At 46.4% G+C, this 15,821-nt stretch overlaps 1 non-coding gene across 1 annotated transcript; it reads right to left on the bottom strand.

The window, feature by feature from the left end:
- Positions 1-7,133: 7,133 nt before the first annotated feature.
- Positions 7,134-7,240, bottom strand: LOC147702373 (U6 spliceosomal RNA). The gene has a single exon (XR_015298502.1). It is a non-coding gene; the product is annotated as a U6 spliceosomal RNA (small nuclear RNA).
- Between the last annotated feature and the right edge of the window lie 8,581 nt (positions 7,241-15,821).

The raw sequence follows: 15,821 nt of genomic DNA, 5'->3' as shown, positions 1-15,821 counted from the left end.
TGCTTATAACAACTTTAAAGGAGGGTACATAGACTTGCCACCTGACGCCAGCCCATTTGTAGCTGTTCTTACAGGGGTACCTGAATTAGAAAACCAATATGAAGAGAATTTTCAATCTCTAAAGAATAAAGTGATATATTGGTTAAACTCAAATAAACCCATTCCGAACCACATGAAAAGCAAAATCCTTATGGTTCGTAGGGTGCCGTGGGTAGGACCCATGGCCAAATCAATTATGGGTGACTGTATAGTCATTTCTTTTGAGGAACCCCATAGTGCCGAACAGATTTGCAAGTGGAAATCATATGGAGATACAGCACCCATTGAAGCTAGGCCCCTATCGTTCTTCTACCCTCCACCCAGGCCTATACAATATGGGCCTAACTGGAACACTGTTAATCAGTATCATGGTTACGCACCTAGCTTGGCTAGACAGGTTGATTGAAATATGTGGTCTGGTATTCCCACCTTCAATAGGTACAGTTGCCTAGATGCTGTCGACTGACTTGGGACTATGCCAGATTGTATTCCCAAGTTATATGACACCTACTGCACTCTTGGTAATGATAATTTTTATCCCAGAGCAGACAAACGAATGACCACAGATAGTAAGGGTGTTGTAGATAGGATGTGTAGTAGAATGTGGAACCACCAGAATAAGGAACTGTCTTTACCAGCTGATAAAGTATGTCACAGCCTGGATATGGGTTGTTTAGACGGGGGAACTAATACTGTAGTTAGAGATGTGGTCAACGAGGCAGAGAATCAAACTGCCGATTTACAGTTAGGTAGTGTACATCACCAGCCGGTATCCATGCCGGCCCTTGATGACCAAACCTGCTCCAGTAGTAGCCTAACACCATGTTTGCTTATTCTGTCATGGAACATCGCTGGTGTTGGTAAAAATCTAAAGGATCCTGAATGGGCTGATTATGTTGACACCAGTGACCTTTGTTTGCTGCAAGAAACTTGGGCGATTGATGTTCCACATAGGGTCGGATATAAAACCTATGGGACTGAGGCAGTCCAGTCTGACAGAGGGAGACCATCAGGGGGTTTGATCATATGGCTTAAAATCACCTTGGTCATGAGGGTTGAAACTATTGATACAGGTACTCCTGACATTCTGGCTCTAAAAGTTGTACCCTCAAATGGAAACGAATGTTACATCGTCAATGTCTACAATAGACCAATTGGCCATTCCAAGGTCTCACCTACTTTGGAAACACTGGATCTTCTTTTGAAAAATGTTGTTGGAGATACTCCGGTAATTTTGGGAGGTGATTTAAACTGCAATTTTGAACCTGTTTCTGGCATCAATGATGTCTTTGAGGACGAGGACCAAGTGTACAAAATTCCCCAGCTAGAAACTTCAAAATTTGTTAAGTATTCTACCCTGGCCGGCCAACTGCTAAGGATAACTGCAGATCATGGCCTTAGAGCATGTAACGGCCGCCTCCCTTCGGACCTGATAAAACAACCAACCTTTGCGAAAGCCAATAGCAATCTAGACTTCATACTTGTTTCACTTAGTATTTGGCATTATTTGATTGACCTAAAAGTGGCAAGTAGGGAGGAAAGTGATCACTATCCTTTGGAACTTTACATTGATGTGCAAATGTTTAGTGATATTCTCGCCAACTCAGCTACCTCACCAACTGAGAACACCAAAGGTAAAATGTGTGAGGACGTACACATAAATAACAATAGACGTGCAGTAAAATGGCCCTATATTTTGGCGGATGGCAAGGCTCTAGCATCGGTGTACTCTCTTTTTGAGAAAATGTTTGAACATGTAGCTGGACAATCCTTTTTACCTGTACACTTCGTACACTTTATCGAACTCCATAATGCTTTCTTTAGTGAACTAAAAACATATTTGTCAAAAATGCCAAGGAAAAAACAACAAAATATAAGAGTGGGAAGTCACGGAAAACTATGGTACGACCACTCATGCAGGATGGCTAAGAGAAACCTCTTGCTTGCTATTAAAAGTAAATCAAAAGAAGGAGTTAAACTTGCAAGGGAGGTATATAAATGTGCCCAAAAAACATCAAAAAAACTATGGGAGGAGTTGATTTGGGCTGAAATGCTAGCTGCTGCAAAAATTAATGACAACGTTGGCTTTTGGAGGTTGGTGGCAAACGAGGGGCACGCAGGCAGAGCTGTGAAAGACACGTTTTTGGACGAAATGACATGGGTGACCCATTTCACATCCCTTTACAAACAATATGATGGTGATAATAACAAGATTCCATGGTCTCCTCCTCCAATTGAACCCCTTGACTTTACACTGGAGGAAACAATAAGGGCGATTAATGAATTAAAAAACACTAAAGCACCAGGCCCTGATAAAATACCGGGGGACCTATATAAACATGACATTGAGGTATGGGCTCCTTATGTGAACCGTTTGTTTAATGTTCTGTCTACAAATTGTCGCTTTCCAGATAGCTGGCGTGCAGTGGAAGTTGTGTTGATCTTCAAAAAGGGGAATAGACTCCTACCCTCTAATTATAGACCAATTAGTCTCATGGACACCCTGCAAAAACTATATGCCAAACACTTATTGTTTCGGATTAATGACTGGCTGGAGGACTCTAAAATAATCTCCAAATTCCAAGCTGGGTTTAGGAGTAAGACCAGCACCACAGATCAAATATTTAGATTCTGTTGTTTGATCTGGAAGTACGTGCATATTAGGAAAGGTCATTTGTATGTAGCTTTCGTTGATCTGAGAGCTGCATTCGACCTTGTCCCTCGCAGCTTGCTCTGGAAAACCTAAAGTGAAGTAGGCCTACCAGGGTGTCTTTTGGCACAAATAGTTGAGCTGCATGCTGGAAACTATGCAAACATCAGGTGGGGTCCAAATGGTGAACTGACGCGTAATATTCCTATTGAACGTGGGGTTTGCCAAGGGTGCGTCTTGGCCCCTACCTTGTTTTCTTTGTTTGTTAATGATGCTCCAGATTATTTGAATGGTTGTATTAATGATTCCCCGCAGCTCAATGGAGAGAGGGTGCCTGCGTTGCTCTTCGCGGACGATACCATTCTTATATCTCAGACCAAGAAGGGACTCCAGGCACTCCTAAACTCTTTTAGCCGATATTGCATGAAAAAGGGTTTGGAAATAAATGCAGATAAAACGAAATGTATGGCATTAAATCCCAGCAAACCAGACAGAGGGTTTTTGACTTTCAATGGCCAGAAATTAGGAACTGTGGAAAACTTTTCTTATTTGGGTGTTGCACTTGATTCAAAACTAAGTTGGAAAGCCCAAATTGAGAAAAGTAAGATATCATATGCCCACAACGTTAAGCCAATCATATGTAGATTGAACGCTAGCACAAGCAAGAGTGTAACCCCTGTTTTAGAACTTTTTAAATTCAAAATCCAATCTGCTGTGTTGTATGGAGCGGAGATATGGGGACCTTGGGCAAGAGATAGCTTTCAGGGCTTGGACAATAAATTCATGAGAGCCATTGTAAGGGTCCCAAATAGTACACCCTTAATACCCCTCCAGCTTGATCTGAACTTTAAAAGAACAGATTATTTTGCCATTTTAAGACCATTAATGTTTTGGGTTAGGTTATCGACCACCCCAGAACTGTTAGAGTACAGAAATGGTCTACAAGAATTGCTGAACCTTGACTCTTTTAATTCCATTCAGTGGCTTGTACATATTAAAAAATGGTTTACTCTCCTGGGCCTGTACTCAATGTGGGAGAATCCTGATAATCTACCGGCCTCTTCTAAATTAATAGTAAAACGAGCCTTTTGGTCTCACATGAGTGACAAGCTCGTACATGGAGGTAGAGTTGGGTCTGCAATTCAAGATTTTCTATCCTTTAAGGATGAATTTCGCTTCGAATCATTTTTGGATGAAATAGAGCCACCTATTGCAAAGTCCCTTTATTTGAAGTTTAGATATGGGATCCTCATGCTATGCTGAACTATAATACAGAACGATGGTCAGAGAAAAGACTGGGAGAATTGAATGTCAAAAGCGGGTGTTGTCCCATGTGCTTAAACCCCTGTATGGAGAATGAGGTTCATATGCTGTTTATATGTAGTGCCTACATGAAGGCTCGAAAGAAATGGTTAAAACCCATGTGCACCCTTTTAGGAACCAGATCCTGTTCTATAGCATATAGGATCATAAAAAGCAATACAACCCAGTTCATTGTATTTAGCATAAGCAGGTTCCTCTACTCTGTTTACATTACTCGCAGGAAACATGGTCAGATACTCTGAGTAGGACCTCTGTATATGTTTACAAAAATTTGCAGCCAAAATGAAATGTGTTTTAAATTGAGGTGGTAAAAACTATTTCTTGCACTATATTTTAAATTTGCTGACTGAAAATGTTGTTGTATGTATGTTGCTATGATCCTCTGCATTTTAACGTGTATATGTGTCTTTTATGGCCAAAACTGGCCGAAATAAATAAATAAATAAATAAATAAAAATATATATATATATCATAGAGCATGGGTAAGAAAGCTTCGAACAAACCAGGTCACTTGGATACGGTAAAAGTGAACCAAAATGCCAGTAGCAAAAATACGCCAAAGGGTGTAAACATGATTATAGTTTGAGATGGAGGCAGGAACACACACCCTAGAACTACAAACTAGCAAACAGGCCAGATACAAAGAGCCCCTTCAAGGTTAGAGTGCAAAACAGTAGTGCTAGACTAACATAATCTGCTACCCCCACTCGCCCCAGTGCTGTAGGGGTCAGATTTCTAACCACTGGTTCAAGAACTTAATTCAATGTGAGAATACAAATTAGAAATCACATCGGACTGCGACCTGTAAACTACCCCTTGAGCAGTAATGCCCCGGTTACTTACCGGTAATCTTCATTACTCCGAGTATAGTCTTCCTCGCCACATGATTTACATAGTGAGCTTTAGCTCCACAACAGAACCCTCCAAAGCAAAAAGAAACCACCTCCCACCCCCTCCCAACATGGCCGACCAGTCCCACCTGACCTCTATAAGAGGCGGGCCGGCCCAACCAATCAGCCTGATCTACCAAGCAAACAATGAAGCCGATAGCCAGACAGGGAGGGGGGGAGGGAACTCATGTGGCGAGGAAGACTATACTCGGAGTAATGAAGATTACCGGTAAGTAACCGGGGCATTACCTCCTCGTAAGTCTTTCTCGCCACATGATTTACATAGTGAGCAAATACCCAAGCCAACAAGGCTTCATTGACCACCATAACCACAACACCACATGGTGATGCAGAGAAACCAACCCAAGGTTGATGCAAACAACTGAAAAGAAAACAGGTCCCACAGGAAACCTGAAATCAAGACCTCCAGGAAAAGGAGGCCAACCAGGAGTCGCAGCTCCAGCACTCAGAACGGCCCCAGCGAAGTCCCCCCGGGACTGCTAGAGACCCACCCACCAGGCGGGTGACGACCACGCCGAAGTCAGACCAATACTCCACAGAGGAGACACCCACGAAGGGGGCCCAGGGAACAGAGCCACACCTCGCGGACCGACCCAGGGCCCCCGCCGGATCCACCGAACCCAGCGAGGCGTAGGGAAGGATGCCTACCTGATGAAGCCCGCGAGCCAAGGAGGAACGAGGGCTAGCGGCCCGAACGAACCGGGCCCAAAAGGCATAACACAGGTCATCCCACCGGGAAAGGAATAAAACGTGCGGCTAAGAGAAGCCAAAACAGCACGCCGAACAACCAGCCCGGACAAGGGAGGGACCACGTTGGCCGGAAAAAGCGGTAAAGATACCACCTGAGTCCGAGGCCCCAGGGAAGGGACCCCGGGAAGGACACGGGGGACAAGCCGGCGGAACAACCCCGCCGGCCAAACCCGCAAGAAGGGCGGGGAGCGGAGGAACGACCCCCGCACGTCCATCCGCCCAGCAGACACCATCGCCACCATGGAAACCTGACAGGCGAGGAACCGCAGAGCCACCGAGGGCCGGGGCACGAAAGGGCGGACCCCGAAGAGCTCGTAGAATGAGAGAGGGGGTATGCAAGAGTATTGCGATGTGCCTAGCGCACGTATCACCCAAAGGCTTCAAGGTGCGGGCCTTGGGAACCCGACCTGGTATACCCCTGTGAGATAACCCCAGCAGGCTACAAGGCGTGAGCCAGGCCTCCCGCCGCAAGGGGCCCAAGTGGAGATTTAGGCAAGCATCTGCCCAGAGTTGCAGCGTGTGAACACGTGAGACGAGTAGGCACCGGCATGAGAATTCACGAGTCCAAGGAAGTATTGAAGCCCAAGACCCACCGAGGCGGGGAATTGAACCCTGGTCCAGGACCATCTCAGCTACCGGGACTGCCCCTCCAATCCTGAGCCACACCGCTCCACTAACATGGAGCGCTCCACGAACTCGCGTGACCTCCTTGCGCCGGAGCCGCAGCAATCCTCTCAGTATCGTTCCAAATCATGTAGACGTGCCGCCGGAGCGAGCATAGGAACAATCGCGGGAACCCAGCAGCAAAGCCACCACCCCCGAGCAAGCAGCCTCCTCTGCTCCAGACCAGGCCTGCACAAGGAGGCAGGCCAGCCGACAAGAGCCGGCTCAACATCGGCGCCAAGAGCGGGGGACCCCATCACTGTACGGGAAGATCCGGGATCGGCCAGGTGGCTCGAATCGCCAGCTCGGCCAAAGGGGAGGGAACCCGGGGCGGAGGACCCCGCCGGGAGCCAAAAAACAGGAATGCCCCAGGACATGCGTGGCAACCACGCGCGGGTGCCCGGCACATCACCCCAAACACAAGTCCATGCGCAGCCGGGTCGAGCACCCAGGAGCACCCCAGCCCTGTCCAAGCGAATCCAGCCGAGGATCCGCGAAATTAGAGGGCACGGGGGAAACGCGTACATCAGACTGAAAGGTCACGCGAACGACCGGGCAATAAGGACCCGGAAGGAGGAGTAGAGCCGGGGCCGGAGGGTCGCGTCCCCCACCCAGACCCGATCCCCCGGAGGCAGACCGAGCCGCGGCACCAGGCGCCGAAACACCACCGGGACAGGGCGGGACAAGGCAACGAAGGAAGATCCGACATAGCCGAGCCGTCACAGATCCGGCCCCCGGGGGAAGGATGGCCCGAAGGGACAGGACCGGCGAAACCGACCCTTCCAGGGCGACTGACCCGTTATATGGAACGCCTCACGAACATGCAAGTCCACCTTGCGCAGGGGCCACGCCAGTCTCCTCAGAATCGTCCCAACTGTTGTATATGAGTAGCCGAAGTGAGTACGGCCCATACATGGGGACATCGCTGCCTAGGTGCCAAGGCGGCAGGCCAGGAGGACTGCCAGCCACACCCGAAGCACGAGGAGCTGCGCGACCGCCGGAGAACCCAACGGCCCCCAAACGACCCGGCGCCAAAGGATGGCCCCCCCCCCCCCCCTGACAGAGCCAGAGGGAAGTACCGGGTCCAGGCACCCGACCCCCGAAGGAGGACGAGCCCGAGACAGGAACCGAAGGGACCACCGCACATAGAACAGGGAGCCGACGGAGGAGAGACCCCGCCTGACGTGATGCCTCACCCACGAAAAAGATGAGGCCGGGCTGGATCAATTGCCCAGACAGGGAACCCCAGGACTCCCTCCCGGCGAAGAAGATCCACCAGGCGGGTCATGAGCACCGGGCCAACCCCCGGGTCAGAAGGCCAGCCCAACAGCGGCACCCGCAACCGAGAGTGGGGACCCCCACTCGCAGTCCGGCCTCCCAGGCCAACCCAAGGTCCACAGAATAGACAAGGGAAGGAGGTGGCATCCGAACCCGTCGGGAAGGGGGGGACCCCGTGGAAAGACCGCAATACCAGCAAGACCGGTCACCGGCCAGCCAGCCCGAAGATCCCAGGAACCGCGACAGCCACGGCCCAAGACGGGACGCAACGGCGGCGACAGCCCCCTTCCCCCCCAGGGAACCCCCAGGAGTGAGAGGGCCGAAAGCTAGGAACCAGGGGCGAATATTGGAGCGGCGGTACCAGTACGAGACCGGAAAACCGACACCCGGGCCCGGGAGCCAAAACCTGACCGCCCCGACCGACACCCTGACATCCGGGTGGAATGGCCGAAGGACCCCACCCCTGCAAGGGCGGGTCAACGGGCGTAGGTAGAGGAAGGGATCCCGGAGACTTGCGCAGAGAACGCCCCCAGGGAAACCCCGGGAACAACCCCCGCCGCCGGGGGAGGCAAATGCAAGCTCCAAACCGGAGCGAAACACTAAGTAAGTGTGCCCTCCCCGCGTAGGGGTCCTGTCACACTACCCAGTAGCGCAACTTGAGACAAGACCAGCGTACTACACCCCCGCAAGGGCACAAGGCGCTTGGACGCCAGCAGCTGTAGACTCATCCCGTCTAACCCCCTGAGGTGAAACATTCACCTTGGGACACCACAACTGCATCGGCAGGAGTCGACCCGTGGTCTGTGAGGGCAGTCCGCACCAAAGGCACACGACTAACTTATGAGCTATAGCTCCTTAGTCCCGGACACCCCCGAGGAGGAGGCCAGGCATCCAAAGCATTGTGGGGGCCGAATGTGGGGAAAAAGCATGCAATTGCCCAGGGAAGCAGAGCGGGACTCCATGAATGGAAAAGGCCCCAAGGCGCGACTAACCCGGACCCCGGACTAAATCGCACCCCAGATCCGCCGAGGGACCGTACCCCGCTCCCGGGCCAGACCACTGCCCCCGGGCCTGCCCTACCCACCAGTGGGTCAAACTCCCCCACCGGGTACCGAGCCCAGCAGTGCCTCGTGCAGAACAAAAAAAACAGGCTGATTGGTTGGGCCGGCCCGCCTCTTATAGAGGTCAGGTGGGACTGGTCGGCCATGTTGGGAGGGGGTGGGAGGTGGTTTCTTTTTGCTTTGGAGGGTTCTGTTGTGGAGCTAAAGCTCACTATGTAAATCATGTGGCGAGGAAGACTTACGAGGAGGTAATGTGCCAAAACTATTTTCTGGTCACAACCAGTCCCACTAGATGAATTCAGAGAAGCAGTGGAACTCCAACCCCTCTTTTGTAAATGAATAACACCTTCAAAATAGCACTAAAACAGAAGCTATACTTTAAAATGTTTATTTCTAAAACCCAACCTCAGTGCATAAAATATGAACGGGAACCACACAGAATGTGGAAATAAATACAGTAATGCATGACATGGGCAGCAAAAACAATATGAACATTTTAACATGGTTATTAAGTTTCCAGCATCCTAGCACCGTCCAACTACTTCTAAGAACTGTGCTAAATTTTAACAGAAGCAATTCATAGCAATCTTATACAGTGAGTTTCTGAGATTGGGTCGCACAGCATACTGTCTCTCGGTATAAAATAGCTGTTTAGCTATTCTCTATAACAGCGTTTGCCTGAGAATAAGCATTGCAAGGCTGAAGGACAATTCCCTATACCACTCCTGGAGCTGCCTGCCACCGAGGCGGGTTGTTGCTGCAAATCAGCGTGACCTCTGGCTTGATAGTGCTAGCGCTCATAGCCACTCTACCATATGGTCAGATAGCTAGGTTTTTCTAGTATCTGATTGCTGATTTTATCTCACATTTATAAAATAAACACAGTGCTTGCAGACATTAAAGTAACAAGACTAAACAAACATGACTATAAGTGTGTCATCTTGATTCACATGTAGATTTTATAGTCCTGTAACTAAAAACAATAATAAACATTTCAGCTTACACAGTAAGCACTCATTGTTATAAAAGTGTCATACTAAAACAAGCAGTTGCAATGCAATAGGTCTCACATTAACGCGAGTTTGAGATAATGGCATTGTAAATGGCAATGCCTTTTATTTTATTAATGTTTTGACTTTTAAAACATAAATAAAAGGCATTGTCATTTACAATGACAATAGCTTAAACTCGCGTAAATGCGAGACCTATTGCATTGCAAATACTTGTTTCTTAAGATCACAAGCATACTTAGCTGGTTACTCACTGGGCTGCCAACCTGAATTATGTTTATAGTTGTTGTCCTGAGCTGGCATGGCTGGAGAGTGAAGAAAAAGTGGAAAGATCAGAAGGGATGGACTTTGTTACTAATATTCAATGCCTTATTTGTAAAAAAATAAATAAATAGATAAATGCCAGGGCCAAAGGTCATTTCTACCCAAGTTAGCACTGCCTGAATGGCAATGTTTGCTTTACCTCCTAACATCTTCCTCCTACAAGAGGGTAATTTTGGACATTTACAGGTCACCGAATATTGTAATAATGGAATCGGCTTGTTGATTTTATTATTGTTTCAAAAGTATGTTAATTGGCATAGGCTCTACTGACATATTTCGTTAAGAAAAATGGACAGACAGCGCCGCCATGTGGTGGACTATCATAATTTTTTGGGGTGTTTACACGAAAGTACCGGTGCCTAACACCGGCACAAATTAAGCATTGCCGCCATCCCATATCCAACATTGATAGTGAGATGTAAAGAAGCAGTCATAGGGTATAGTTAGTTGGGACCTTCAGTTGTGAACTTGCATAAAGTCCTCCAATTAACCAGCAGTATATGACAGGTCTCTTTATTGCATGTAAGGAACACTAGATGTGGAAGACACCATTTGCAGCAAAAAGGGTATATCAGCATGTTCCTCATTAATGAGTGTCTTCCTGGGACAAACAAGAGCTGAGGTGACAGACTCATTAGTATTGAGCTCATCAATGAGTTTGCCACCTAGGAACTAGTCACTGAGGCACTAAGCAAAGAAAAAGTTAGTCAGACCTTAAGAGATCAAGATTGAAGTTTAGTTTACTAATAAGGCAAGAGGGCCGGGGCATTTCTGAAGGACTTTTTCCTGCTTCATGGAATTTTAAATTCCCTCTGACAGGAAAGAAAAATTCCATCCATGAAGGCGCTGTTGCCAAAGGATTGGCCATTCCCAAAGTCCAGTGATAGGATTGTGAAAAAGGCAATAAATTCACTCCTCACGAGATTAGTCAGAAAGTCTTCTTCATGTCACCAGTCATGCATGTCATGAAAAGAATTTAGCTTCACAGCCCTGTTCAGCAATGTTAACGCCAAGATGTACGAAGCAGGGGCGTAATGCAGGCCCCCACAGCCCCCGCGTTGCAGGGGACCCCCCACGCTCCAGGGCCCCCCTCACTTCATCCAGAATTAAATGGTGCGCATGGCATGCCCGGCCTCTTAATAAATTGCACGCACGCCTGGGCCCCGGCTGGGCCTCAGAGGCTTATCATTAATTTAATGGTGCGCTCATGCCTACCTCTGAAGCTGCAACAGGCCAGGCCAGGCCCAGTCCTCAGGTCAGGTGAGTCTGCTTCCGAGCCTAGTAGTGGGCAGTGGGTGGCATTAGTCCCTCTTGCCTTCCTCAAGCAATAAGCATTTCTCGCCCTCTCTATCAGTGTGGACGCCTGTTTTCAGAAACTGTGCATTCTCCGAATGTGTTTGTTAGAGCGGAGGTCAGCATACCAAGGGAAGTTAGTGATTTTTTTTTTCTGGTACTGAAGGAGATTTGGTACTCTCAGCGCAGAAGCCAAACGCCAAAACGCTCCATTTTGCAAGAACCAATCAAAGTTCAGGACCCCTTAAAAACATACTTGGCTCCCTTTTATGTCACACCACCAGGCAGATTCAGCTGTGTGCCAGCCCAGAACTTGTGTATAAAAGACATAAAAATACACTAAGAAGGGTTTGTAACTCAGCCCTCTTCTGACATTTGATTCCTACGGTGAAAACATTCAGCCATTGCTTGAATAAAGTATTTTTCAGATTTGTTATATTTCTCATCAGTATTTCTATCTCGTTGTCGTGATACTGAATATTAGTTCTACTAGTCTGGTTAGAGAACGCGTCCATTTCAGTGAAGTGTCCATGAACTGCTTTAGAGGGCTGTGTTACATAGTATTTACCCAGACTCCGGAGGGATTATTGGGTATCCCCAGTGTGGTGTAGCTGTCCACTGAAGGCCTCAATCCCTGATTGACTATTTATAGTGGTGACAGTCAATTCAATGCTTTGCAGCTGGTTCGTATCATCTCTTTTGCTTACGCCTGGCACTGGCAATATTTGGATAGGCATGGAGGATACTGTTTTGGCCGTGTTATGTTATATCAGCTGTTATAGGCACCTTGCACTCTCAGTATTCAATAACACTGTTAGTCCAACGAAAAACTCTGATATGGCCACTGGATTTATTTTGGGAGGGGGGTAATCTGTCAATAATCTCTTGGCATGTGCAACCACAAATGCTGAAAATACTGGAGATATTTTCTCCAACCATAGGTAATGTGTGGGTTGCTGGAGCAGATTATTGGGACACTACTATGTTTTGGCAGGGATACCATGGCCGTTGCAAGTACTAAGCATTACCTCTAGATTATGTAGAAGCTGATCCATGGGACTGTGATAATACAGACACATAAACTGGGGCTGCTAGCAATAATACCAATGAATGACAGAAGACATGGTCACTTTGTTGCTGGAATCTAAATGATGCTGCCATGGATCATGGGGGAGTTCAGGAATACTAATAATGATTTTTCTAAGATGCTATTGGGCATATGGAGGCTCTGACACTAGTTGGGGGTTATTTGGGACGCTGGCAAATATACAGAAAGCAGGTAGTTTTAACTTTGATGTTGGGCACACTAGCCATGCTCACACTGATAGATAGCAATGTAGAGCCTATGGAAATGATAGGTGGATGTTAAGTGTTTAAGATGGAGAACCCAAGAACGCTGTGGGGTTGGTCCTTTCGCTCAAGACCCATTGTGGGTCTTACCCACATTCTAAGAATGCACTGGGGCGTAATGTGTGTCTTCAGTAAATTCTCTGGAGGCACTGTACACATACAAGCACCAAGAGGGTGAGGATTAATGACAAACGTTTCGGTCATATTTGGAGTATTGTGTGCGGGGCCCAAGTAGAACCGAAAAATAAAGTAGATGGGCGTGATGACTCTTTCTCCATAAAACAAATTATAAGAACGTTCAACATTCATTTGGGACAATCAGTAGCTGGAGAAGGAAAGTGCAAGAGTATCTACGAAAAAATGAATAGCATGATGAATTCCAGCAAATAAAGGTTATAATAGTTAAACCTACTTTGAATAAGATGTTAGGGCCGACACCTACATCTTACTGCATGGAAAGTTGATACCAATGGCCACACACTCAGGGATAATGGAGCAAGTGAAGGTGGCAATGCTATGAGAAGAGAAATAAGGAAGAGTGATAGAGGATGCCTGAGCTACTCACTGAGGAATTGTCTACAGGCATTTGATTGAAAGAAGACCTACAAATATGCAAAAATGATTAATGGTTCATTTGGATAAAAGAAAAAGGATCCTAGGCTGGAGGTTAAGAGATAATATAAATGTCCTCTCTGCAAATAAGTAAACATGATATTTTGCTCTCTAACCCCTGAAACCAGGACTCAATCAATACAGTTGTCTTTCATGTCCAGCAGTGGCATAACATACGCCTCTGAAGCTCCAGATGGGGCCCTCAGCACATTACCCTGGCATGAGAGCTCCTGATTAAGTCCGGAGGGACCCCTCCATGTACTTTGCAGGGGGGGCCCTCAAGTTTCGTTAAACCACTGGTACAAAGTAAAATATTCCCATGGCCCTTCAACCCGGAGACCCTTCCAAGTGAGAAAAAGACAATCTTAAATAGAGGCAAGTGGGAAAATTCTCATTAGAAAGAATCTCACAAAAGTTTATTTTCAAAAGTAGAGCGACAGGTTATGCACTTAAGCAAACGTAAAGGTGGTATATGTTGGAAAATGCAGTTCTCCCATCAAGGGCTACCTTCTAACAACCTGTGCAAGGAAAGGATTCAGAGCTTAAGCTCATCACCCAAAGTTGCTGCCCTGAACACACAAACAATATAGTAGATAGACTAAGCTTTTCTATCAAAATGCAAGCCTTTAGTACCGCTGTTACATGGATTCGCAGCCTGTAATAGGAAAGTATTCAAAGCATCTCATTATGAGAGCGCTATTGCTGGAGAAGAAAAAAATGTACTTTAAAAGTTAAGCTGTGCGTTTCCAACTGAGGAAGTAGGAGGAACTGATCTTACATTAGGCTCCATATGTAACTGTCATTATATTGCTTAAATTGCTTGAATAGAAGATACTTCCACCACCGCCGAATAAAAAGTAGCTTTGCAGGACCGTTATGAATTCTTGTGGGCAGGATACCAAAGGTCTGATGATCGGAAATTGAAAAACATCTCTAGAGTTGCTGTTTATGATGGACTAAAAGGTGATTAATAGCAGGAAGTCAACATGTTGTACAGTATTTCACAAGTGCCATATTTACTAGGTATCTTGTTATCTTTCTTGTAGAACAGATTTCCTGTACACAGTTTTCAGGTTAATGGGGAGAAAACTATTTGGATAATTTATATTCCACCAACACCACAGTGAAAAGGCCCAAAGCAATGGTATAGGGGAGGATATTTCAGTATTTTCTGAAGCTTACAAAGAGATAATCATCTAGGCACACACCAAACAATGGCAGGCAGAAGCTTTGTTTTGTTCAGAAGGCAGGTTGAACAATTAAAGAATAGTTGTCCTGTGACATGCCAGCTTACGATTCCTAGCTTTGAAAAATCATTTTATTTGGAGGTACCTTGTTACATGTAAAAGAGGAGTCTCTCACATTGACCTGACACCTCTCTGTCTTATCTGTTTTCTTTTGACTACCATGTAGAGTATCAACCTTGATGAAACATCTCACACTATCCAGTTATCACTCTTGGACTACCTTCACACTTGTTTATCTTTATGTTCTCCTTGAAAATGTATCAATGAAGCTTCTGAATTCCCCTTAGCTCCAAGTAAATATCTGGCTGTTTTTGTACCCCACTACTTTTGTCTTCTCTATTCCCCCAAGGTGCATCTGAGGTTGTTTTGGACTTCATATCCCTCTCACTTCTAATCAACTTAACCTTTTACACATTCCAGTCACACTTCTACCTTTAACTGTATTTCCCTTGGCTGTTTATCTGCTTATCAACAGTTTCTTTCTCTAATATGCTGAAATGACCATCGTGTGAAACTCTCAAGGTCATTATTCCAAAGATATTACCCAGAAAACCATTGACCACAAATAAGAGTGAGGGGTGCGGGACTTGGGGGCAGGACAAACAGGGGACAGGAGCAGACGTCAATGGAGCTATACAGGCCATGAGGTGAGATTGGATTTATGCACCATAAAATAAACAACTGTGACAAGTAAACAAACATTTACGGCAATGACTTCTTGTGTATGTGTGGAGGTAATAGGCTTCCTTATATCTGTTAATCCCTCCCTAATTTTTCTTGTGCTCTCTGATCTCTAACACTTTTTTTTTTCCAGGAGCCTGTGGCGTGGCACCATGTTTGCAATTTGTAAATACACTCTGTCATGGAACGACACAAGGAGAGAGGTGTTTCGAAATCGAAGTCAGTTCCGGTCTGTGTCTTAACTAACACTATATACTCCCAAAAATCAAACTAATTAAGAGACGCATTTATCTCTGCCTTATGCTAGATGGAGAGGATTCACGCAATCATGTACCCGTATTTAGTCATTTTAGAGAAGGAAATGAAGTGTTCTTTCCCAAAATGGCAAAGTGAACCAGGGTTTAACTGCTTTCAGGAAAAGCTTCCGGTTCACCACAAAGGAAATGACGAGCTCCATGGAAAACTGGTAACTACGTTCTCCACAGCAAGAAGGAACTGCTAAATTAAAAACGCCATACAGAACAAAACCAAAAGCAGCTATTTGTAAGGCGGGCCAAACGGAGTATTCGAAACAGGCCAGTGAAAACAAGGCAGTATGACAAAGCTTCTGATAAGAAGCTTGGTTGCCA

This window comes from Lissotriton vulgaris, chromosome 7 (genome assembly GCF_964263255.1).
Source record: "Lissotriton vulgaris chromosome 7, aLisVul1.2, whole genome shotgun sequence".
NCBI lineage: Eukaryota > Metazoa > Chordata > Amphibia > Caudata > Salamandridae > Lissotriton > Lissotriton vulgaris.
Note: the sequence above shows the minus strand (reverse complement) of the source record. Positions and strands in the feature narration are given on the sequence as shown.